This window comes from Callithrix jacchus, chromosome 19, assembly GCF_049354715.1.
Source record: "Callithrix jacchus isolate 240 chromosome 19, calJac240_pri, whole genome shotgun sequence".
Classification (NCBI taxonomy): domain Eukaryota; kingdom Metazoa; phylum Chordata; class Mammalia; order Primates; family Cebidae; genus Callithrix; species Callithrix jacchus.
This window is the reverse complement of record NC_133520.1, coordinates 51,016,842-51,044,280: the sequence shown is the minus strand read 5'-3', so window position 1 is coordinate 51,044,280 and position 27,439 is coordinate 51,016,842. Positions and strand designations below refer to the sequence as shown.

Here is a 27,439-nt window from a genome sequence, read left to right as displayed (position 1 = left end):
CTGAAACAGATTCCACGCCACTGCATGTATGTGTATGAACATCTACATGTGTCCATAAACACGCTCTTCCTAACCAGAAATCCTGCAGAAAAGATATGCCTGGAGAATACACAGAATACACGTGACCAGGAGGTCCTTTGTGAGTGGGCAATCTTGGAAAAAGTTTGTTGAAACATCATCAGCAAGGTGCCCATCAACTTGATTTACCCAACAGCCCCGCAAGGACACTATTCTTCACTGAGGCCACAAAGAAAAAGCTTTTACCAAGGGGCCAAGGACTCTGGCAGGGAGTGTTAGGCAGAGAATGAAGGGGAGGAGGCTGAGATGTGCATCCAACAAAGAGTTCAGTCCTCCTGGGACAGGGAGGGAGGTGGGCGGCTTCTTGTCATCTGAGAGACTAGCAGACTCCTAGGCAGACTTTGCCACTCATCCCCATCCTCTATTTTTCAAAGATCATCCATGGATTTTGAATTTGCTTAGGCTCAGAAAGAGGCATACAGTTTTTGTATCTTCAGTGGGGCTGTCGCCATAGCTACCCTGTCAATAAACTTTTTCAATTAAATGCCTCTCACTTCGATGTACTATTTTATTCAGATCTCTGTCTAATCCAGGAGGTGCTGGCAGCATCTACCCTGGGAAAATCCTCTTCATTTTGGTCAAAAGAAGCAATCTTTATTAACTACTTTTTTTCTTTCTCACTGTCCATAAGAAGTAGGACAATTAATTTTTTTCATCATTTTTCTTCTACTATCTGCATTTCCCCTTTCGTACAACAGGTAAGAACCATGTCTTCACCCTTTGATTAAACAAGAGGAGTTCTTTAGAACCATCCCAAAAACCTGTTTAAATCATCCCATGTATTGGAAGAAGTAGCAGCCCCATGCCACCAACTTGCTAGGAAAGGGTCTGGGCTTTGTGCCACAGCTCATGCCTTTAGTCCCAGCTACATGGGAGGCTGAGGCAGGAGGAGCACTTGGGCTCCAGAGTTCAAGGTTACAGTGAGCTGTGATTGCACCACTGCGCTCCAGCCTAGGAAACAGAGTGTGACCCTGTCTCAAAAAAAAAAAAAAAAGGTGGGGCAGCTCTCAGAACCAAGAGCCATCGGTGGGTTCCCAGTAGGACGGCCAGGTCAGTGTGGACGGAGGTCCGCCGTCAGCACCCCTTGCTGCCCTGTGGCACTTGCCTCCTTACAAGAGTGAGGTCCCTGGCCTCCACTCTTTCTCAAGGCAAACGCTTTTTCTCTCAAGCGTAGCTCCAAGCCCACTCTCCCCTTCAGAGATTCCACCTGTCTCAAAAGTGCTTGCCAACATTAAGTGCCCAGGATTGACCCCCAGGCAGCTTCAGCCCTTCTGCCAGAGGGGTTGGAGAGGATCAGAAGGCAGAGCATGGGACGTCTCTTTTCTTCTGGAACATCCATGATCTCCTACCTGAACCATATGCTGCAGTTCCGCATGAAACAAATCCTGCCGCCAAGAGGCTCTGAAGCCTTTCTCCACATTCTGCTTCACTTGGCAGCTCCGCATTCTTACCCAAAGAGGAGGAATCACACAGCAGTTGCGGGTGACTAGAGATTTCAAGTGTTTTACGGCAGTTAACTTTCTGAAGAAAAGAGAAAGCTGCTCCATCTGTTCATAGAGTGGAAAAGCCTTTTCCCAACCTGGACAAAGAGATGTCTGGTGTGATGTTGGAAAGGGATTCAGCTGCAGTAACTCAGGCTTGATCCACTCACGGCATTTTGAAGACCCCAGAGGCCCCCTCCATAAATGTGTGGGACAAGCCGGTTCCTTTGACTTTGACCTTCTATGAAGGAACAGCATCCTCATCAGAATCAGTTGGGAAGTCCTTTGAGATGCTCACTAGACTCACACTCAGAGCCCAGCCGAAAAGAAACTGGCGAGGTGGGCTGACAGGGAGCCACGGGGGTAGCCTTCTCTGTCTGAAGCCTTCGCTTCAGAACCACCATGGCTCCATCTGGGTGGTCATAAAACGTGCCAGCCCCTGAGTTGTACTCCAGACAGACTGAACTTGTACATCTACAAGTGGAGACCAGGAACCTACCTTAATTTAAAAAAACAAACAAACAAAAAAGCAAAAACAAAACAAAAAGACACAGCTCTCCTGGTTCTTGTTGTGAGGCTTTCTGGACAGCTGTAACCACGTTCCAGAAGCTCTGACCAAGAGCTTTCCCTCCACCCACGTGGCACCAGAACTGGAGTTTCTTCTTTGGCTAATTATTCTTGTGAGGGACCTGGAATGTTGGTTTGAGTTGTGGTGGATACAGTTTGGCTTTGTCGCCACCCAGATCTGATCTTGAACTGTAACTCCCACAATTCCCATGTGTCATGGGAGGAACCTGGTGGGAGGTGACTGAATCTGGGGTCGGTCTTTCCTGCACTGTTCTCATGATAGCGAATGGGTCTCACGAGATCTGATGGTTTTCAAAAGGGGAGTTTCCCTGCACGAGCACTCTCTGCCTGCTGCCATCCACGTAAGATATGACTTGTTCCTCCTTGCCTTCTGCCATGATTGTGAGGCCTCCCCAGCCACGTGGAACTGTGAGTCCAATTAAACCTTTTTCTTTTGTAAATTACCCAGTGTCAGGCACGTCTTTATCAGCAGCATGAAAACAGACTAATGCAGTGATCTTCTAAGGCTTCAGGTTAAACCATAAATACTTCTAAGAGGGAGGCACCTCCAAGCCACCGGGATGAGAGAAGTACACAGGAACAGAGCTAACCTTTCTTTGTGAGTGAGGAAGACAGAAAGGGGGGAAACAGCATGAAAAAGGCCAGGGGTTTGTGGGCAGGCTTGGCCCCTGCCCAGTGTGTAAGCCCCCATACAAAGACCACACAAAGATGACTTTGCTACACTTACTGAGCAGGGAGAGCACCAACTTGTCAGAGTCTTGGTGTCTCTAAAGGAAGGACTTGCAGAGTTGTAGGGGCTGAGTTAGCTGTGGGGTACTGTTTAAGGTAGAAGTTAGGAAGCTGAGCTTGGGAAGAATTTGCAATCAGGTGAGTTCCAGAACTCAGATGGTCTTTGAACTCAGATGGCATCTCTTTCATTTCTCACTATCTAATAAGAACATCAGCTTATCATTGCTTTATAATCATTTGGGGGCATGGTTGACTTATCACACTGTAACCCTTTCCAGAAACCAAATTCATCACTTGAGAATGCTAAAATGAGATTCTGGAAACTTGTTCCAAAAGAGTAATTCTAAAAGTGGTAGAGCAGTGATAGCACTTTAGTAGTAAGAGCACCGCGCCACAGGTTCCTCCTCTGAAAGACTGTTGCCATTCGGTTGTGGAAGTTCCAGTGGGCCCATCACCCCGCCGTGTAGCTGGGCTGTGTTGCTTCTCACATGAAGTCCCAGCGCATAACCGGTAGGGGAATCACCTAGCCCACGCCCCTTGAAACCGAACTCATCCCTCCAATGCCTTCAGTCAATTGGAATAAAATCTCTTACTATGACTTTTAATTGTAAGCACACTACATATATTTATCTGGCCATTTTCAGCCACCATTTATATTGGTTGTCTCATTGACCTTTACAGAAGTCTTAGGAGATAGGTTAGGAAGCTTCTACCCTCTCCTTAAAAAAAAAAAAAAAAAGTTTTTAGAGCAGTTTTAGGTTCACAGCAAAACTAAGCAGTAAGTTCCCATATAACCCCTTGCCCCCGTACATGCACAGCCTCCCACACCGCCAGCCTCCCCCCTCGGAGTGCTGTGCTTGCTACCATTCACGGACCCACACTGACACATCATCGCCACCCAGAGTTCCTAGTTTACATTGTGATTCCCGCTTGGTGTACATTCTGTGGATGTCTCCATTGTTACAGTATCAGATTGAGCCATTTCATTGCCCTAAAAATCCTTCCGCCTAACCCCTGGAAATTACTGATCCTATACTGTCTGCACAGTTTTTCCTTTTCCAACATATCATAAGCTGGACTCTCATCTCCTCTTAATGCACATGGAAACAGGCACAGACAGGTGTGTGATGGCTCAGTGCGACACAGGCAGCCCCAGGTGTTCCATCTCGGGGCTCACATTCCCTCCACTGAGCCTCCTTCACGGCTCTGTTTCTTGACTCTGCACAGCTGAGAACTTCCTCAGCTGGGATAATTTCAGACCTGAGTAGAATAGAACTCCTACACCGGTTGTTTCAGTGAACAGAGAATTTTAGGGAATGTTCCAATTCAGCTGAAGGTCCATCTTCTTGATGAAGCTAATGGATGAAGCTAATGAAAAGCATTTGAAACAAAGACAATCAGGAGACAGTTCGTTTACCAAACAAGCCTGAATACTTGGGAGAGCAGGTTTAATTCAAATGTTCAAAAATTTCTTCACTAATACCTGGCTTTTAACAATTTTTTAGTTGACAAATAAGATGGTACATCGTGGGGCTATTTTAATACACATAATGTATAGTGATCAGACCAGGATAATTAGCATATCTATTATCTCAAGCATTTATTATTTTTTTGTGTTGGAAACATTCAATATCCTTCTCCTATTTGAAACAGATAATATATTATCGTTAACTATAGTTATCCTACAGTTAATGCCTGGCATTCTTATCAGCACTGACTTGAAGCACATCTAAGGAAAAGCAAGGTTTTTATGAGCCAAGGACACGGCATTAACTCTCTTGAATTTTTACCAATTATGTTAAAAATAACTGCAATTCAGGTTCAATTAAAGAAGAGAATAAAGGGAGTGGAGCGGCACGTAGCAGAAGGAAGCATTTGTCTGAGACTGACAGCAAAAGCCTCTTTGACTTCAGCGGTGGAATTCAGTATGCTTCCTTAGAACGAAAGAGCAAAAGAAAAAAGGAAAAAAGCCTCTCCCCCAACTCTATCCTCTTCTCAGCTTCCATGACCTTGGGTTGTCAGACTCACTGCAGAAGGAAATTCCAGCAGTTCAGCAGTATCACTCCTATAGCTCAACCCTAGAATTGTTAGGGCTTGATTTCCATAGACATTTTTTATAATCTGCTACCAACCCCTAGGAAGTGAGGGCGAGTAATGACAGCACCTGGCTAGAAATGACAGTTTGTAGCTCCAGTTCTGGTGCTTTGTTGGTTGTATAGGTGAGCCTCAGGTGGCCATTGCCCCACTGTGGGGCTCTCTGACTTCCGTCTTTTTCAAATGGATGTGGCTAAACCTCCACATTAGATTTTCTCAGAAATGCCTAATGATCTTAGGGTCAGTGTATCCCATGGTGTTTCCATGAGTCCAAGTTTAGAGCTTACAAAATAGGGACAAAGGGATGGCCGCCTTGACCTTCAGGTTTCCTTAAATCCCTTTCTTCAGAAGGAGGGGTGCAGGGAAAGGAAAGACATCCCTTCTGTATGGTGAATGTGGCTGAGAGCACCCTCCTCCCTGCTGGGTGAGAAGGCCTAGCTAGCAACTCAAGGATGATGCTTATATCCCCCTAGGACTGTAGAACACACACGGGCACACACATGTACACACCCGCACCCCTTTATCCCACTTCACACGTCTGGTTAGGAGCGATCATGTCACTGAATTTAGAATTATCAGGTCACTCTCTGTTTCAAGTCCTAGTCGTGGAGACTTCATTCACCTCTCTTCCTTAATTCTCTCAGTGGCCACCTCCTACTGCAAAGACAACTGAGAGTGGATTTGAATCCCATAATGTTTACAGGAGGCTTGGAGTAAAGTGTTACAGAAATAAAAGTCATCACAAACCCAGGCAGGGAAGACACAGGAGATTCCTGTTCCTTTATGTAATCTTACATTTTGTCTTACCTTTTTATTATTCAAAATTCAACATTTCCAGAGTGGAAATAGTACAGTGAACCACCATGTATCCACCACCCAGTTTCAACACTTAGCAACTCAAGACCAATCTCATTTCATCTATAGCACCATCCATCCCCTCTTCCCATTAGATTGCTTTGAAGAAAATTCAGATATTATATAATTTCTTTTAAGATATTTCTGAATATATGTATTTCTAAAACATGGCCAGGTGCGGTGGCTCATGATTGTAATCCAGCACTTTGGGAGGCTGAGACGGGCGGATCACTTGCAGTCAGGAGTTGGAGACCAGCCTGGCCAACATGACAAAACCCTGTGTCTACAAAAAAAATACAAAAATTAGCCAGCATGGTGGTACGTTCCTGTAATTCCAGCTTCTAGAGAAACTGAGGCACAATAATCGCTTGAACCCAGCAGGTGGAAGTTGCAGTGAATCGAGATTGCATCACTGCCCTCTAGTCTGGGTGACCCAGTGAGACTCTGTGTCCAAATGTTATCACGATGTTAGAAATTATCCACTGTTCAATCCCTCCAGTTATCTCAGACATCCTTTTTGTAATAGTTTGTATCAGGATTTAAATAAGATCCATATCCACATATTGCAGTTAGTTGAGAGGTCTCTAAAATATCTTTCAATCTATAGGTGCCTCCTCTATTTTTTCCTTGTCTCTTATAACTCATTTGTTGAAGACAGCAGTTTCTCTTGAGAATTTTCCAGTGTGAATGTTGCTGATTGCATCTCTATGGTGTCATTTACCATGTTATTTTGTCCTCTGTATTTCCTGTAAGTTGATAATTAGATGTAATTAGATAAAAGCTTGCTTGCATTGTGATCTTATTCTGGTTTTTTTCTTTGTTTCTTTTGGTTTCTTTTTTTTTAGAATAATTCACATTTGGTTATGTGTAGTTTCACTACAAGAAACATATTGTCTGGTTATCTGTTTGTCAATAGCACCTATTAATGAACTGCCTAAATTCATTAATTGATCAGAGACTGTGCAATAGTGATATTCTATTATTTTCTTTTTACTAACTGGAAAACTTCTGTGAAGAGAAGCTTCCTCTCATCAATGATTTGATTTCCCTAAAGAACATTTTATGTAGGAATGGCAAAAGGAATTAATTAATTTTTACTTTTTCTTAACCAATTTAAAAACAGTAAGTTGGATTTCTAATATCTTCTAAAGGTAACCAATAAGGTTTTTTTCTTCAAGTATTTTTATAAATTCAGGGATTCAAGCGTGTTCTGTATGTTCATATCCATTACAGTTACTATCCTTAATGATATTCCAATTGTTCCTTCATTGGCCAGAGCAGGCTTCTTAAAGTTGGAACAGTTCCTTTTGACCTAACTCTTTGAGAGCTAGATTGATTGATTGATTAATTGATAGATGTCTTGTATGACAACATATTCTGGGATTTTCTTGCACATTTATTACTCCAGACTCAGAATTAGCCATTTTTCTAAGGTGTTCTGTGTCTTTCAGTGGAAAACAGCATTTAGACACCCTGATCTGGGCTCTAAGAGTGTTGTTGCTTTCTTCAGGTTCATTGTCTGGCTGTGTCCTGGTTTGTTCACCTTCCCCGGCTGGTGGGCATTTGTGCTACATGTAATAAATACCCTGTGCATACATCTTCGAGTATCTTTCTTGACATTAATTGCCAGAAGTGGGATAATTGGAGCAAAAGGTAAATTCAAACATCATTTTGCTGAGCAATGCCAAATTCTTCTTTATAGAAGTTGTACCATTTCATATTCCCACCAGCAATGACCGACAGTGCCAATTTTCCCACAGCATTGCTAATTACATGATAGTGTCAAACTTTTGGATTTTTTCCAATTTGATGAGAAGTTTTATCAGTGCAGTTTTAAATCTCATTTTTGTCTTATGAATGAGATTGAGCATATAGTGAAGTGCTATTTGCACTATACAATCATTGGTCTTTTGTTTCTCTATTTTTATATCTTTTCTATATTAGGGATATTAATTACTTGAGTTACAGTTTGCATTTTTAAAATTTTATTTGCCTTTTTACCTTTTTACTTTGCTTAAGATTTTATTTTATTTTATATTTTCTGAGACAGAGTCTCGCTCTGTCACTCAGGCTGGAGTGCAGTGGCTCAATCTCCACTCACTGCAACCTCTACCTTGTAGGTTCAGGTGATTCTCATGCCTCAGCCTCCCAAGTAGCTGGGATTACAGGTGCATACCACCACACCCAGCTAATTCCTGTATTTTTTGTAGAGGCAGTTTCACCATGTTGGCCAGGCTGGTCTCAAACTCCTGACCTTATGTGATCGCCTCAGCCTCCAAAGTGCTAGGATTACAAGTGTGAGTCATTGCACCCAGCCAGATTTTCTTAATGATACAAAAGTTCTTATTTTTATAGAATCATCTTTATAAGTTATTTTCTGATTTGTTCTCTTTTACAGATGTAAATATTTTAGAATGATGTATTCTAATTTTTTTAAGCAAATGAATTCTTATTTTGTCATTGTGAAAATCTAAAGTACTCTGGACTTGACATGATATAGACCTTCAGTGAGTGTATACATGTAAATACGTAGCAGGCTAGATTCTTTTTCTTTTTTTTTTTTTTTCTTTTTTTTTTTTTTTTTTTGAGACGGAGTTTCGCTCTTGTTACCCAGGCTGGAGTGCAATGGCGCGATCTCGGCTCACCACAACCTCCGCCTCCTGGGTTCAGGCAATTCTCCTGCCTCAGCCTCCTGAGTAGCCGGGATTACAGGCACGCGCCACCACGCCCAGCTAATTTTTGTATTTTTAGTAGAGACGGGGTTTCACCATGTTGACCAGGATGGTCTCGATCTCTTGAGCTCGTGATCCACCCGCCTCAGCCTCCCAAAGTGCTGGGATTACAGGCTTGAACCACCGCGCCCGGCCCTGATTCTTTTTCATTAAAACAATACTGTGTCACTGGCCTGGCCAATGAGTCCTTGGTAGCTCCATCTCTGCGTGTCAATGCCTGTAAGTGGAGTTCATCTTTAGTCAGCTAAGGACGAGCTGTACAGTGTGGCACCCATTATTTAATAACAGTGACTATGACCTGTAAATGTTCATGTCTCATTTTCATACAACTTCTGGTTCAAGTACAAACTACCACATTGTGGACCTGTTCACAAAGCCATAAGGGCGCCTACCCCTGTCTTCCTCCCTCCCTTCATTCATTTTTGTTTAACAACATTCCTTTGTTGAATCCCTGCCAGGTGCTAGACACTGGCAGAGCAGTTTACAATTTATTCTACTTTTCTGTTAGCCTACACTTATTGAGATATTCAAAGACATATAAGCTACTACGAAAAAGGGGCATTCCGTTCAAATTCACATTGGTTACTTTGTAGGCTGTTAGCTGTATTGAAAATATGTCTAGCTGTCTCCAGGATATTGTTCTTTGGCAGTTTATCCTTTACTAGCGTAGGACACCGCTTAAAACAATAAAACCTACATGCGCATGTTGCTGTCATTTATCATCCATACTTGGATCATTTATGAACCATAACAGTCTTGCTTGCTGCTATTACTTGCATTGCTGATTTTTGTACTTTCCCCAGGAAATATAATCTTATTAAAAATATTCAGTCACATGGCAAAATATCATTTCTCTGTGTAGATTGAAGTTTTCTGTATTCAAACTATTTTATGTGGTTTGTAAAGTCGGCAAAACATAGCGGCTTGTGGAATGGAGCATATTTTGAGCCTACACAGGTGCTGAGACCTGTGACTTTAATATTTAGCACCCATGGAGAAAACAACCTGAGAAATGCTTATTTAATGGGCAGGAAATTTTCATCTTTCAAAGCTATGAGACCTGACATTTTGTCTCTTTTGTCACCGCCGTCACAGTGCCTGATGCATGTTATTTTGCTCATAGACAGAATGTGGGCATGCTGCCACAGGCCAGAGCAGGTGGGAGGAGCGTGGAGCCCATCCTGGCTCTGGGGATGACCAAAGGCCAGCACACAATTTTCAGGACCTCTGCGTATTTGCTCCTCAAAGGGGACGGAGGACTCAGCTCTGCAGGCCACGGTAGAGAATAAGTAGTAAAAGAGCCCATGATGAGTAACATATTTGTTGAAAATCTACCACACACGTGACATTGCCCTAGATACAATAGTCCCTTGATACTCAAAATGTGGTCCCCAGATAGACCAGCTTTGACATCAGTTGACAGCTTATTAGAAATGCAAAATCTCAGGGCCTGCCCCCAGACAGACCCACTGAATCAGATTCTGCATTTTCACAAGATCTTGGGCATTTGTACCACACACTACGTCTGAGAAGCATTCTATGGAGAACACCAAAGTGGGCACAGTCCCAGCAAAGAAGCAACCCTACAACAGGAGACAAGCTACATGACCATAATGTTATGAATCTAAAGAATACATCGAGGGAGAGTACAAGACACAGAAATGATTATGAGACAAATACGTGCAGCAGAAGGACGGAGCTCTGCAAGATGAGGTGATCGGGAAAGACGTTCTGGGGCAGGGGTGTACTCTGGTTCTGGAAAGTTGGGTAGGGTTAGAGCCAAGGAGAAGGAGAGGACACTTTGGGAGGCAAAACCATCACCAGACGTGAGAAGGGACACCCGAGATATATCCCAGGATTGCTGACTATTCAAATGCATCCGAAGCCAATCATATTGCTCAGCTCTTTGCTGGACTCTTCACTACAAGGAGTAGAAAGAGGTAGCTCTGTAGAAAAGGGAATGTTTTAGGAGACTAGCAAATATATTTTATTTTATAATTTTAAATGAAGCCATTCCAAAAGGCCTATTTATTGAATTAATTAGTAGCTTGGGTTGTACTTAAGGCATTAATGCTTCTTCTGGGGTGGAACCCTTGGCTGCAGCCTACTTTCATATGGCTGGGGCACTGCGGTCATGATGCCGAGCCTACCGCTCCTCCCCGGGGTCACTCTGAAAAGCCATCTCTGCTTTGTAGAATACCCAGGGGTGATGGCAGGGGCTTGGAAGGGGATATTTAAGGAGTCCTCAAATGTGCACCTAAGGTATTGATTAAGATACTCAGTGCTGTGTTACCATTTATCACATCAACATTTGGATACCTGCCGAATTGCAGATCTGTGCCAAGAATGCGTTGATTTTACAATAGGTTTGCTCTGTTATTATCCCCGTATGAAGAAGAGATTGTTCCCTTTTGCTTCAAATTCTAGCCATTGTTTTTATTGTCACTCTCTCTTTAAGCAACTCATGGTGTCCTGCTGGTTTTAACATTCACTGTCTGTAAAAAGATTCCTAGTTTACATAGTGACTGGCATAGGCTGAGCGCTGTGTAGACAGTTTGTCTGAAGGCAGCATTTTAAGGAGGTCCCCACTGACAGAAAGAGATAGAAACGGGCACCAGGGAAGGGTTGCTGGCAATATGCTCAGCTGCAGTGAATGCTCTAACCAGCAGGTGTTTGGAGTGTAATTCACCCAGCAGGGTGCAGATTGACTAAGCAGTCTCATTACATTGATATTCCTGACTTGCTTTAAAGCATTGCTCAAGCACACAGTGGGCTCCACTATGCTGAGTCATCAGACTCATGATGTTGGCCAAATGCTCCTGCATTTGGCTGGCAAGACCAGGTGAACTTTGACAACTGAGCAGTATTTGTTTTTTAAGGCATGGCTAGCAAACAGAGATTCAATGGAGAGACCGATGCCAAATTCCAGTGGCAAGCCGTGAGCAAAGGGCTGACTTTGCCCCTCTGCTCTGACAATGAGACAAGCTGGGTGCCCTCTCCTAGACCTCCCAGTCCTTTTGAATTCTTGTCCTAGGCCAACCTGGTACCTCATTTGAAGTGAGATATGACATGTGCCCTAAGACTCTGAAGTGCCAAGTGGCAGGTAAAGAGGATGGACATGCCATCAGAATCCCAGATAGTCTGTTCTGTTGACACACAAGGGCCTGATCATGGGTCCACCATCTTAATAATTTTTTTAAATAACATTGGTAGTTGTAGGGACTTCCTAAGGTCAGCATGCTGGGCCAGGTATCCCATGTGTATTAGCGCCTTTAAACCTCACAGCAACCTGCAAGGTAGGTATTATTGCGATATTGATGGAACTCTACGGCAAGAGGCCCCATAGTGAGCCTGAGACTTCAGAAATGCTCAGGGCTGTGGAGCCCTTCTTTGTTGTTGTTGTTTGGTTGGTTCTGATGTGCTCTCACTCTGTGCTTTCTAGCCTGGCTCTACATCCTCTGTCTCTCTCATTCCTCCTTCCCCATCTCAGGTCCTCTAGTTTTTCCTACCCTCCCTTGCACAGCCAGATCTCCTGGCCCTGTGGTTCCAGGGGAATTGGCCTGATTCACAGAGCAACTCCCTTATCAGGAAAGGGAAGTTGATGATGGGCTCTTGTCAGTGTTGATGCTTTCCATCTGCACCTCTTTAGGGACAGCAGCTGCTGCCTGCCAGCCCCAGGTGATGTGAAAGAAACAAGCAGCCAACCACAAAACACACCAGTTTGTAAAGTGTATACTGTACCTAAGGTTTCCAACCTGCTAGACAAATGGAAAACCCACCAGTTTCACCTATACAAATGCAAAGTTGTTCAAAAAGTGACTCAAATGGGGAAGAAGAAAGGATCCCAGGCACAGAAAGTATGAAAGAGTAGCTCCAAGCGGGGCGGGGGGGGGGGCGTTGATAATGGCAGATAGGAGGCAGGACTAAATTGCAGTTTTCACTTGGATGACAAAGCAGGGTGTGGAGAACCACATTGTGAACTTTTGCTACAAGAACTACTGCAAGAATATACCAGGAAAACCAAGAGAACAGACCCTTTGAAGGAAGCATATTCCTCCCACAGGACCCAGGAGACAGCCCAAATACTGAGTGCCCAAAATGTGAAAGTGGGGAAGGAGGAATATCCACCCCTGAATACATACCCTCACTGGGGGATCTGAAAGTCCAGATCATGGGAGAAGGATTTGGCCTTACCTGGAGCTGAGACAATGTAGACAGCTAAGTGAAATACAGAGGGAGAGGACGCAGTGGGAAGAGTCCTATGGTCTCTCTGGGTCCCCAGGGAAGTCATTTAGGACTTGTCTCACAAGGGTCCCTGGGGAAGGCTGCCAGAAGAACTAAGAAAAGACCACAGGGAGAAGGAAAGCTCCAGCTGAGTTTTGTAACAATTCCACCAGAGATTCCTAGCTAGAACTTGGGGGAGGGCGTGAATCTTATGTGCAGACTCAACAGATGGGGAGGCATGAAAGTCCTGCTTACTTTCTCAGCTGGGAGGCTGGTAGCCTGGGGCAAGTTCTCAGCCCTGTTCACCCAGTGCCTAGAAACAGACTCAGTGCTGGGGAGGTGGGGGTGCGTGGTTGGAATGAGACTGGCCTTTTGGTTTGTGTGGGAGCTGGGTGAGGCCTGGAACTGCCAGCTTTCCCCCTGACAACCTGCATGACCCAGCAGAGGCAGCCATAATCCTCCTGGGAACATAACTCTATTGACCTGGGAACCAGCCCCCATTCCCCACAGCAGCCACAGCAAGCCCTGTCCAAGAGGAGTCTGAGCTCAGACATGCCTAGCTCTGCACCCCACCATGGTCCCTCCCTACTCATCCTGGTAGCTGAAGACAAAGGGGATATTCTCTTGGGAGTTCTAGGGCCCTGCCCACCACTTGATCCTCCCTTTACTACCACAGCTGATGCTGTATTGAAAGTGCCAACTCCTGGCAGGAGGCCAAGCATCACAAAGCTACAATACACAACAATAATACAATTAAGGATCCTCAGAGAGTCCATTTCACTCCCCTGCACCTCCATGGGAGCAGGTGCTGGTATCCATGGCTCATAGCTGAGAGACCTGAAGATATTTCATATCACAGGACTCTGTGCAGACACCTCCCAGTACAAGCTCAGAGCCTGGTAGCCCTTCTGGGTGGCTAGATCCAGAAGAGAAATTACTATAGTTCAGCTCTCGGGAACCCATATCCCTAGGAAAAGGAGGAGGGGAGAATACTACATCAAGGGAATACCCTGGAACCAACCCAAATGCCCATCAATGATAGACTGGGTAAAGAAAATGTGGCACATATACACCATGGAATACTATGCAGCCTTAAAAAAGGATGAGTTTATGTCCTTTGTAGGGACATGGATGAATCTGAAAACCATTACTCTCAGCAAATAAACGCAAGAACAGAAAACCAAACACCACATGTTCTCACTCATAGGTGGGTATTGAACAGTGAGAACACATGGGCACAGGGAAGGGAACATCATACACTGGGGTGTGTTGGGGGTGGGGGGGCTATGGGTGGGACAGTAGGGGGGTTGGAAAGTTGGGGAGGGATAACATTGGGAGAAATGGCTGATGTAGGTGACGGGGGGATGGAGGCAGCAAACCACAATGGCATGTGTGTACCTATGCAGCAATCCTGCAAGATCTACACATGTACCCCAGAACTTAAAGTACAATTTTTTAAAAAAAGATAAATTTGTGCCATTATGTAGATATTTAACCACAAATATAATTAAAATATATTTCTCTCTTCAGCTTGTGTAGGCATTGGCAAGCCCTCTTTCAGAATGAAGTACCAATTTATACGACCCGCACTATATGAGGGATTATTTATTATCTAATGATCTTTATTTTTCAAACCCTACAGTGTAAACTTTGTGGTCAGAGGTGTTTAATTTCATTCACCATAGTATTTGCGATTTTTAATTAAATAAATAAATTTGATTTGAAAAAAAATCATATGATTATCTCAATAGAAGCAGAAAATGCATTTGGTAAAACCTAGCATCACTTTATGATTAAAACCCTCAGCAAAATTAGCATACAAGGACATATCCCAGTGTAATAAAAACTGTCTATGACAAACCCACAGCTAACATCATACTGAATGGGGAAAAGTTGAAAGCATTCCCTTTGAGAATAAGACAAGGATGCCCACTCTCATCACTTCTATTCAACATAGTACTGGAAGTCCTAGCTAGAGCAATTGGAAAAGAGAAAGCGATAAAGGACATCCAAATCAGTAGAGGAAGACACACTGTTGCTGTTTGCTGATAATATGATTGTAAACCTAGACAACCCTAAAGACTCCTCCAAAAAGCTCCTAGAACTATTAAATAAATTCAGCAAAGTTTTGGGATAAAAAATTAATGTACACAAATCAGCAGCTCTGCTATACACCAACAGTGACCAAGCTGAGAAACCAAGAACTTGACCCCTTTTACAAAAGCTGCAAAAATGAAATAAAATACTTAGGAATATACCTAGACAAAAAGGTGAAAACCATCTATAAGGAAAACTACAAAACACTGCTGAAAGAAATAACAGACAACACAAACAAATGGAAACACATCCCCTGCTCATGAAGGGGTAGAATCAACACTGTGAAAATGACCACACTGCCAAAAGCCATCTACAAATCTAGTGAATTTCTCATTGAAATACTACCATCATTCTTCACCAAACTAGAAAAAAGAATCCTAACATGCAGAACCAAAAAAGAGCTCACATAGCCAAAGCAAGACAAGGTAAAAAGAACAAATCTAGAGGCAGCACACTACCTGACTTCAAACTATACTCTAAGGCCATAGTCACCAAAACAGCATGCTGCTGGTATAAAAATTGGCACATAGGCCTGGCATGGTGGCTCACGCCTGTCATCCCAGCACTTTGGGAGGCCGAGGTGGGCGAATCATGATGTCAGGAGATCGAGACCATCCTGGCTAACGTGGTGAAACCCCATCTCTACTAAAAATACAAAAATAAAAATAAAAAACAAACAGAAATGGAGCATTCCAAGACCCGGATGTGCTGGAGGTGATAGTGAGTAACCTCCTTCTGTATCACTGCAGAAGAGACTCTGGAGATGCCCACATACATTTCTAAGCCTTTAAGGGGTCTTGTGGACACCTATGTGGGTCTTGGAGCTACTCTTTCTGTTTTGATTGCATGAACTTTTTCTTCTTTTAATTTCCATAAGTTTTGGGAAAACAGGTAATATTTAGTTACATGAGTAAGTTCTTTAGTGGTGATGTGTGAGATTTTGGTGCACATATCACCCAAGCAATAAACACTAAACCCAGTTTGTACTCTTTTATACCTCACTCCCCTCTCACCCTCTCCCCTGAGTCCCCAAATTCTATTGCATCATTCTTATGACTTTGCATCCTCATAGCTTAGTTCCCACTTATGAGTGAGAGCATGTGTTTGGTTTTCCATTCCTGAGTTACTTGTCTTAGAATAATAGTCTCCAGTTTTGCTGCAAATGCCATTAATTCGTTCCTTTTTATGGCTAAGTAGTATTCCATGGGGTAGGGGTGTGTGTGTGTGTGTACATACATACATATATATACATATTCTGATAAATAGTCCATATATATTCTGTTGCTGAGAGATGAGGATCCAGTTTTATTCTCCTATATGCGGCTTGCCAGTTATCCCCACACCGTTTGTTAAATAGGGTGTCTTTTCTCCACTTTATGTTTTTGTTTGTTTTGTTGAAGATCAGTTGGCTGAAGTATTTGGATTTATGTCTGGGTTCTCTATTCTGTCCAGTTGGTTTATGTGCCTATTTTTTTAAATTTTGAGACAGAGTCTGGCTCTGTTGCCAGGCTGGAGTGCAGTGGCGCAATCTCGACTCACTACAACCTCTGCTTCCCGCATTCAAGCAATTCTCCTGCCTCAGCCTCTCAAGTAGCTGGGATTACAGGCATGCGCCACCATGCCCAACTAATTCTTGTATTTTTAGTAGAGACGGGATTTCACCATGTTGTCCAGGATTGTCTCGATCTCCTGACCTCGTGATCTGCCTGCCTCGGCCTCCCAAAGGGCTGAGACTACAGGCGTAAGCCACCATGCCTGGTCCCAACTCTTGTTTTTAATCCATGTTCCTGTTTCCTGTCCTGTTGGCCCACACTGCACCCAGTTGTGCTGAGGAGCAATTAGGTGACAGACAGATGATGGATTTCTGTCTGTTTGGAAAGAGTATATATTTTGGGAGCCATTCTTGGCCACCATACTTTCAGCACCCTCCAGGCCGCTTTAATGTGGACACTTCTTTCTGAGCAGGGGACTTAGCTGTGGCTCATCAAAACTGCACTCAGGCTCTAGGAGAATAAAGAACAATTGCACCCTGGAAGAAGATCAGCAAGTGGGAAGTACCCAAGGACACATGTGAACAGACCCCTTATCACTTCAAGGGGGAGGGGAAGGCCATCTGGGGGATAGGGCCTTGTGCTGTTAGAAACTCAGAGTTTGTTCAAGTCTTTCTAGGGCAAAGATGAGGGAAGTAATAGTGAGTTACCTCCTCCTATATCACTGGAGAAGAGATTCTGGAGATGCCCACATATGTTTCTAAGCATATAATGGAGAAGAGGGCTCAGAGGAACCTCGTCAAGGAGAGAGTCTATCCATCTCCAGCACAGTGCCTGGTACATAAAACCAGGAAGTGCTCATAAAACACTTATTGGACTAATGAACAAATGAGTGAATGACTAACAGGAGGATGAACCCCCTCCATGATCACTCCCTGGTGTGGAGAGGAAGCAGGAAGGGTGCTGAGGGAAGTGAGAGGGGCGGTTCTCATGCTCACAAGTACCTCAGGGTAGAGGATGGCAGCTCAGCAGAGCTCAGCCCACAAGCCTGCTCTCCCTCCTACAGAGGGCTGAGATCCTTGCAAAGTGGAGCACAGCAGAGATGCTGGAATCTTCTTTGACCTTAGCTCAATGACATCAATTTGAAGGAAAAGAAATTTCAAAACCACTAGCATCAGGTTGTGATGTGAGCATGTTTGCTGCAGTAGCACATCTGTTGTGTTGAAAGACCAAGAAGAAAAACAGAAACATCCTGAACAACGTGTACACGTTTTATTCTGAACAATATCCAGGAGGTTTACTCTCCAATAAGTTACACAGACCCTGGTCATAATTAGCACTTGGCTGTGAGAAACCCTCACCTGTGGTATGCTATAAACATAAACACAGGAAGGTGTGCTGGCCTGGGGAAACCAGCTTGTGCTCCAGGGCATCTGAGAGACGGTTAACCTGTGAGTCTCAACTTTGGCAGCCCAGTGATTTTAGAGGAAAAAAGAAGAAATACTTAGCACAGCAGTTAATAGGTGTTCTTGATTGGCAAGTTTTGCTCAAGTAAGAAATTCGTTCCCGTGAAGGCGTTTTTGGTCATTTTCGTGTTGATTACGTGGATTATGTATAGTGTTTCCTTGAAAAACATGAAACAGTTCCTAGAAAAGGGTGCTGGATGAGACAGCAGAACATTGATGTTTGGGAAGGATTTCACTTTGAGTTATTATGCGTAACACTGCTCTGAACATTTATGCACAAGTTTCTGTATATACACATATGTTTTGATTTCTCATGGGTATATACCTCGGAGTGAAACGGCTAGGTAGTATAATAATTCTGTTGAATCTTTTGAGGAAGTGCCAGGCAATTTTCCAAAGTGGATTTCCACCAGCAGTGGATGAGGACTGTAATTTCTCTACATCCTCTCCAACAGTTGTTACTGTCTGCTTTTTTCTTCTAGTAGGTATGAAGTGTTACCTCATTGTGTTTTTAAAAATTAATTAGTTTTGTTCATCAGCAATTAATAATTATATGTATGGGGCACAATGTGATGTTTTGATTTATGTATACATTGTAGAAAGATTAAGATAGTTAACATATCCATTGCCTCATTAACTTACCATTTTTTTGTGGCGAGGATGTAAAGAATCTATTCTTCAGCAATTCTGAAATATACGATACAGTAATATTAACTGTTGTCACCATGCCCTGAATAACCAAAGAAATCTTGAGTAAAAAGATCAAAGTGGAAGTATCACACTACCTGATTTCAAAGTATATTATAAAGCTATTATTGAAGAGAGAGACCCAGGCATCTCAGATGAACTCCCCCTGTGACCATCACTCTGCATTTCAACAGAAGAAAAGGCTGACCGACTGGTGCCTCCTGTTTCACCTTCCTGTAGGTGGCAGGCTTGGTCTTGGGGAAACGCTCCAGAAGGCTCTATTTTTACTTAAAACAAGATCAAACCAGAAACCTTTTCACGTGTGAGTCCTAAAACTGTAAACCGGAACCGTTTCATATGTGATTCCTGAAGCTGTAAACCAAGACCTTTTTTATGTTATTTCTAAAACTATAAACCTAAGATTCTTCCATGTGTAATATCTAAAGTATAAGCCTATATAAAGGCAGAACCTTCCTTTGTTAGATGAGCTGAGCTTTGGACAAATTATGCTCAGGCTCCTGGCCGAATCAACTCTTTCCTCCTATATTCGGTGTTCCAGAGATCCGTTTCCCACGGCCGCTCCTGCTGCATTATAATCAAATGCCTATAATCCCAGCACTTTGGGAGACCAGGGCAGAAGGATTCATTGAGTCCAGGAGTTCAAGACAAGCTTGGGCAACGTAGTGAGACCTCATCTCTATAAAAAAAAATTAAAAATTAGCCAGATACGGTGGTATGTGCCTATAGTACCAGCTACTCTGGAGGCTGAGGTGGGAGAATTGCTTGAGCCCAGGTGCTCAAAGCTGCAGCGAGCCATGATTGCATCACCACACTCCTGCCTCGGCAATGAAGTGAGACCCTGCCTTGAAAAACAGAAAAGGGAAAAGAAAGAAAACAAAAATCATAATGGCACTGGCATAACAACAGACACACCAACCAGTGGAATAGGATATAAAGCCCAGAAGTAAACCCAAGTATTTATGGACGATTTATTTTCAACAGAGGTGCCAAGAAGATACAGTGGGGAAAGGGCAGTCTCTTCAATAAATGGTGCTGGGAAAACTGCATATTCATTCATATGCAGAAGAATAAAAGTGGACCTTATCTCATATATCATATACAAAAATCAACTCAAAGTAGCTCAAAGACAAATGTAAGACCTACAACAGCGGGGAGTGGGGAGTTGGGGAGAGACAGCATGGGGAGAAATGCCCGATATAGGTGAAGGGGAGGAAGGCAGCAAATCACACTGCCACGTGTGTACCTATGCAACAATCTTGCATGTTCTTCACATGTATCCCAAAACCTAAAATGCAATTAAAAAAAAAAACACAGGAGAAAGACTTTATGACATTGGTCTCGGCAATGATTTGTTGGTTGACTCCAAAAGCACAGGCAACAAAAGCAAAAACAGGCATGTGGGATTATATCAACATAAAACGTTTCCGCACACCCGAGGAAGTAATTAACAGAACAAAGGCACAATCCACAGATTGGGAGAAAATATTTTCAAATCATACATCTGATAAGGGGCTAATATACAAAAAGATAAGGAACTCAAACAACTCAATAGCAAGAAAACAGATAATCCCATTTAAAAATTGGGTAAAGGACCTGAACAGATATTTGTCAAAAGAAGAGATACAAATGGTTAACAGGCATATGAAAAAACGCTCAACATCTCTATCAGGGAAGTGCGAACGAAAACCACAGTGAGCTGTTACCTCTTACCTGTTAGAATGCAGTTACAAAAAAGGTACGTGATAGCATGTATCTGGTGAAGGTGCAGAGAAACGGGAAAAACACACTGTTGGTGGGAATGTAAGTTAATATCATTTCGGAAAAGAATATGGAGGAGCCTAAAAATCTAAAAATAGAACTATCATATGATCCAGTAATCCCACTTCTGGGTATAGAGCTGAAGGAATAAAAATCAGTATGTCAAAAAGATGTCTGCGTCTATTGTGGTTCTGATTTGCATTTCTCTGGTGGCTAATAATGCTGAGCATCTTTTCATGTGTTTATTGGCCTTGGTATATCTTCTTTGGGGAAATATGTCTGCAGACTCTTCGGCCAATTTTTAATTGGGTTGTCTTTTTATTATTGAGTTGTAAGAGTTTTCCATGTATTCTAGATGCAACTTTCTTATTAGACATATGATTTGCAAATATTTTCTCCTGCTCCATGGGTTGTCTTGCCAATTCTTTGAAGGCAGGAAGTAAGAGTTTGCTGTTGTGCCTACTGCCTTTCTTTCTGACAAAACTGCCTGATAGCCTTACCAGATGCCCTATTTCACCTATCACCTCTCCCCAGGAGTCCCTCATTTTCCCAAAAACTTCCACTTGGATCTGGGAAGCATTTACATGGCCTTTCATTTCTTAAAATGAAGTATTTTTTTCCTAAAAGCACAATTTCCTTTTCTAAAAACAGAGTCACTTTAAAGACAATATAAATTTCCTGAATCTTGTCCAAAGTTTAAAACTGATATCCAAGAAGGAGTGGCCTCTTTATTTTACCTCCAGAACAGTCTCTGAAATGCAGGCAGGTCCCATCAATCTAAAATACTCTCGGCTTCATTACAGCCACAGCTGCGAGACAGACCTCGTCATTTTGGCTTGTGCACTTCTGGAGGTATATTTAGGTTGCTTCTGTTTACTGTTCCCAGAATAGCCATAGTTTTTTGTTTCTCTGTCATCTTAGTTTTATTCCTTCCTGTCCCAAACTGTGGGTGATATACAAGATGATTTCCAAAACCCTTTCTACCTCAGAGAGTCAATGCTCTTAAACAGTGTCCGGACCCTCCTTTGCAGGAGCCCAATATGTCAGCTGTAGCCACAACCCACAGTCCACCAGAAAGCAGCAGAGAACAGTCACAAAATGCAGGAGAGGCTGCACCCTCACAACTGAATTGGGCCCATGTACTCCAAATCCCAGTGTGATTTGATCACTACTATTTAGATTCATAAAGAAGTGTCCTATGAGTTAATATGTAATGTGCTTGGATGAAGACAAACTTGTGTTTACCTATATCATTTCTGGGCAGGATTATAGCTATTTTGCCATGGAAGTGGTTTTTGATTCTTGTTTGTGCTAACAACTTAAGCTGACATATTTGATAGCTTCAGCTAGCGCCAAGGGTGGTCGAGTAAAATTTTTGTGCTTCATGTTGTCCATCCCATTAATAAATCAAATAATGCTACTGGTACCATGGTTACATTGCCTTAAATTTTGAGAATGACACTGCCGGAGACAGATTTTCAAGTTACAAACATCCTTCGTATCTTAGATGATGTGTTAGGTTGCTACAAATCCCAAATTAGAATCCAGCTATAATAGAACTTTTAATACCCACTCATTTTAAATAAGAAATAAAAATAAAAATAAAAATCAGTGAGCTTCTCCTGTGAGTATTTCCCATAAATTCAGCTCAGCAGAGAGCTCTTCTGAGGATGGTCCACACCCCCAGAGTGGAATACAAGACTTGAATGGGTTTTGATGCTTGGTAGTTTTCTGCTTATGATGTTTTTGGTTTAGGATGTGGTTTTTTCCATCTTTTTAGTTTTACAAAAAGCAATGGTTTATAGGAGGAGTTAGGGTTTGTGCAAATGCAATAGCAAAGATACGGAATCAACCTAAATGCCCATCAATGACAGACTGAATAAAGAAAATGTGGTACATACACACCATGGAATACTATGCAGCCATAAAAAGGAACAAGATCATGTCATTTGCAGGGACATGGATGGAGTTGAAAGCCATTATACTCAGCAAACTGACGCAGGAACAGAAAACCAAACACTGCATGTTTCACTTATAAGTCGGAGCTGAATGGTGAGAACATATGGACACACAGTGAGGAACAACACACACACTAGGGCCTATCAGGAAGTGAGGGTGGGAAATTAAAAAAAATAAAATAAAAAATTTTTAAAAGATATGCGCAAATAAACAGGAGCATGTTTTAGACAGTGGCAAAGAAAAAAAGTCAAAAGACAAGGGGGAAGTCTTGAATTGTGTCATAGTTCATTCATTTGAGCTTTGACATATCAAAATCAAATAATTCCACACCAAGAAGTATTCATATTGATAAACAATATATCACCGGCAACCACAAACCCATTTATAAACACTGTTTCTAAATAATTTCCTATCTGTGTGACCTGAAGCCAATACCTGCGAATGACATGTTGAAAGGAATAAAGGCAATGTGTCGAAGGGGCTGTCTTACTGTTTTTTCCACCACTCTGCCAGAGCACAAGCCTCCCTTATGAGCGGGAGCCCTCCGCATTTCAATCAGCTGTCATTTCAAGGTGCCAGGGAACCAGAGATTGGCCAGGATGTGAAGAGATTACCCATGTTCCTGTCTAAGACAGATAACAATACAATAACTTCTTCACTCATGCATACTCAAAGGAAAAATCCAAAACCTCATGTCAGCTGGAGTGAAGAGATGGGGAGAGGGCTAGGAAAGGCCTCCGTGAGACTGGAGCAGAAGGAAGCAGCAAGAGAAAAGGCAACTAACTGCTCCTCGCTGAACCACCAATAGAGAGCTGCCCCTGCGTGGAAGAGCAACCAGTGACCCTCCCCAGCTCAGGACTCTAGGTGTGGATTCCTTCTTTTTTTTTTTTTTGAGACAGTGTCTCCCTTCTTTCTGTCACCCAGGCTGAAGTGCAGTGGTGCAACCTCAGCTAACTGCAATCTCCACCTAGTTCAAGCGGTTCTCTTGCCTTAGCCTCCCAAGTAGCTGGGACTACAGGCATGCGCCACCATGACAAGCTAATTTTTGTATTTTTAGTAGAGATGAGATTTCACTATGTTGGCCAGGCTGGTCTTGATTTCTTGACCTCATGATCCACCCGCCTCAGCCTCCCAAAGTGCTGGGATTACAGGTGTCAGCCACTGCCCCCGGCCTGATTCCTTCAATCCTGAAGGAATTGTCATCAGAGGAATGCAATACTGTTATTAAAAGCATCTCTCACCTTCTTTCTTATGTTTCATTAACAGCACGTTCTGAACATTTATATTGCAAGAAAAAATAAAAAGGACATAAGAAAATGAAATATTTAAAATAAGGAAAATGAGAGTGCTCATTTACTTTTGATGTTGTAATAAACACATAAAAAGACAAAGGGACAGTGACATTAAAAGCACAGACTTAAAGGAGTTTTACATTTTAAAAAAACAGAAATTGTCAAAATATTTAAAAAGAGAAAAAATTTCCTTCTCATCTTACATATCCCAGTTCATGAAGATTTTTCTCATTTTTATTATCATTTGTATCTGTTTACAAGAGACTCATCTTTTAGACCTGTTAAACTATTCTTAAGCGTCAAGAATGGTTTCAACACAATCCCCCAGTGAACTGAACTTTAAAAGTTGACAACCTTCTTTGTCAGAGAAAGGGAATGACTCGCTGTTGTTAACTGTGGTAGTTAGAAGACATGAAAACTTTTAAAAAGTGGAAGCTTATTCCATTTTTCTCTGAATATATGAGCTAGGTATAGATAACATGTAGATAACATATGAGCACATATATGTTGAGTGATATGATATGAGCTACATGTGAAGGGAATATGTAGTATGTATAAGGATTCTGTGGGCTGTAAAATGTATACCTTTTTTCCTCTCTGGCATTTTACCTGTGTTATTGAATAACTTATTTTCTCAGCTAGCTTATGTTTTGTGTAAATACACCATACTTTATTTGCCATTTCCCTTCTGATGAACATTTAGGTTATTTCCAGTGTATTAAGAGTAATAAAACTTGAATGAACATCTTTGTAGCAGATCTATGTTCACATCTGATTTTTTTTTTAGAAAAAAAAGTTTAAAAAGAGAAACTGTGAATATGAGGCTACAACTTTTATATATATATCATCAACCTTCGAAAAGGATATATCAATTTTTATTCTGATCAGCAGTACATGGAATTTCTAAAGATAATCATCTTAAAAGCGAAACAAAGATTGATAAAAATCCAAAAACAAATTTGGACTAGATCATGTAGAGAGGGTCCCATCAAACTAGAACATTATTATCTTGTTGATGATAAACTCTGGCTAACACAAACACAGCATGATTTCCCCTGCTGAGGGCTCCGGATAGCTCAGAATTGCCACAGCCCCAGAGCATCACTTCAGATGCACCCCTGGAGCCCTGAGAAGCTCACCTTTGTCCTAGTGCCTAAGAAACTGTTTGTTAGAAGGTAGTGTAGGAATCCACGAGCCAGAAATACTGTGGCACCAACTAGACAATTTTAGGAACAAATCATTTAGCCCTCCAAACCCTGCTGAGAACTCCAGGGAATTATTGGGGATTCAGATGACTTTTCGCTGTACACTAATAAACCCATCTTTGGGAAAAAAGGTGACTCACAGTGGCTCATTCGGGAGGGGGACACACCTCTATACCTCATCTGTTTTTGCTTTTGTCCAGCTTTGGCAGGACCTTCTCTTTCTGCTTCATAGCAAGGAACAGGCTTTGCCTTAAGCAGGATTTTTGGTTGGTTGTTTGCTTTTGCAAAAAGCAAGATGTGTTGCTTAAATATGATTCAATTCTGCGACATCTCTCTCCCTTTTTCCTGCAGCTACTCTTCTGGCGATTAGTACAATTTCTTATGAATACAACTGACTCTATGCCTAGGGTGAGCCAACAAATACCTGAAAAACAAGGGAGAAGGAGCCATCCTCAGTGCTTATTGGTGGAAAGACACAATTATTTCTTTGGAGTACTTTATATTTTTTTGGCCAAGAGGGTCATTTGGCAATCTGTGGCATGCAAAATGTTTGCTCCCATTCAGTGAGTTCCCAGGACAGTTCTAGTGGACTAGAATGAGGCACACTCTGAGGTTAATGGTCTCAGCATGTCAGGCCTTTGGGGAGTATTACTGATCAGAGCCCACCTTCATGGTTGCTAAGCAGAACGCAGCACTGGGAACAGAATGGCTGCTTTCAGTGAGGTGGTAGCTCAAGAGACAGTGCTCAATATCGCTTGAACCTGAGAGGCAGAGGTTGCAGTGAGCTGAGATCGTGCCACTGCACTCCAGCCTGGGCAACAGAGGCAATACCCAAGAACAGCTAGCACCGGGAATGCGGGAGTTGTACCTGAACTCCCCCTCCAACTTGAAGAATCTAGGTGTGCTGGACTCCACTCAGGCTCTGACCTTTCTCTGAAGCCAGTCTGAGGGGCAGGAAACAGCTAGAAGCCTAGAGAAGGGCCTGAGAGCTTCCAATAAAAGAAACTAGGCCAAGAGTCAAACCCAGTGCCATGAGCGAGTTGTTCTTTGCAGCGGAGAAAAGCTTGCATCAATATCCAGAAGAAAGTTCCTCACTAGAGACAAAGCGAGCCAGTACCAAGCCCTCAGGAAAGCAAACAGCAAGGAGAAGGGGTTTAGGAGCCAGAAATCTAGAGGCCTCCCTCGGCCTGAGCAGATAACAGGAGACACTTCCCAGGAGGCTCCTCTTACCCAGGATGACCAGGGGAGGTGGGTAGGGGTGCAGGGGGTGGTGGGTGAGGAGTCCGTTTAGAGGAAGGAGGAGAGGAAGGCCATGTTGGGAGAAAGGACCTGCTGATGAGGGCACTGTGTGGATGAGGAGGAGGGTGTGGGGAGGAAGGACTTGCTGGTGAGGATGCTGGAGGGATGAGGGGGCATGTGGCAGCCGGGGGAGCTAGGAAATGCGGAGAGGCAGGGAGATGTGATAAGTAGTTTTCAGCACCTCTCCATGTGACACTTCGTAAACCCACTGCACCACTCCTACGTGAAAAACACTGCAGAGTTTTTGTGATCTTTGGAGGCATCTGGTGTTTATGTGATGAGTGGAGCAGCAGAGCTGGGTCAGTCATTAAGAGGGCCTGGTTATTTCCTAGATCACTGGCCTAAGCAGGCAATCAAGGAGGAGAGCCAGTTTCTCAGGTAGCAGAAAGAAGCCAGCAGGGATGAGGGTCCGTGTGAGGAGCAGGATGCCCAGGGTAGCTGGCACCCAAGGGGTTCTCACTGTGTGGTGCTCCCTTCCTGCTTCCTAGGGGGCTATTTCCAGAGCTGACATTGCCTGCCTCCAAAGACCTGCCCACCTTGACCCCTGGAAAAGTCCTGCTTCTTTGTGCCCTAGTGACTTTCCACACTTTCACTCACTCAACAATGATTACTGAGACCCTGTTAACAGCAAGGTCCCTGCTGTAGACAGTTGATAGCCCAGGTGAGGCTGGAACAAGCATACAAATAACTCGAGAGCAAGGCAGAACATGATGGCTGCCTTTGGAGAGAGGCAAAGGGCTTTGCAGTGTATAGGAGGCCCCTGTCTCAGAGATCAGGACTTCTGAAACTGGGTCTGCCCAACGTTGAGCCTCCAAGGACCTCATTGAACAAGACTTGCCTGCAGGTCCTGGCCAGCCTGTGCTCAGGAATAACTAAGGAGTGGAGCCTCAGCAACATCCTTCTCAAACCCAGACGTCTTCCTCCGACTCAAGCCCAGCCTGGGGGCCAATCCCCTTTATTCACCCTTGGAAACAGACACCAGCCAAGGGAGTCGTCTCCTGGCATTGACAAGGATCCGATTTAGGTCAGTATTCTAGTTCCCACTCTACAGAGGAATCTGACTGGAGGCCAGCTGTGGTCGATGAGTCATCCGGAACACAAGCAGGCAGCTATTTCCGAACTAAATGGCATCTGATCTCCCTCCTCACCTTGAGTCCAGTGCCCTGGTCTCCAAAAACCACTTCCTCTGAGATCAAGCCAGGGAGAGAGACACAGGCCTGAGCAGAGGGAAACGAGACAGCATGGCTTCATCACTCCTGATGCCAGGCAGGCGGCAAAAGAACTTCTGGGATAAAGCAGGAAATTCTAGAAGATTCTAGAATTCTGGGTCCTGTTAATAGACTGCCTCCATCCCTTATCTTTTTTACATCCTTCAATCCTTCCT

The 27,439-nt window shown here is 43.2% G+C and overlaps 1 protein-coding gene and 1 long non-coding RNA gene across 2 annotated transcripts in view; one reads left to right on the top strand and one right to left on the bottom strand.

The window, feature by feature from the left end:
• SLC35F3 (solute carrier family 35 member F3) overlaps positions 1 to 27,439 on the top strand; it is a 372,006-nt gene that overhangs the window by 220,473 nt on the left and 124,094 nt on the right. The window lies entirely within an intron of this gene.
• Positions 1,199 to 27,439, bottom strand: LOC144580453 (uncharacterized). The gene is made up of 3 exons (XR_013530007.1): positions 27,204 to 27,439; positions 18,477 to 18,521; positions 1,199 to 4,244 (listed from the first exon to the last, which is right to left on the bottom strand). It is a non-coding gene; the product is annotated as an uncharacterized LOC144580453 (long non-coding RNA).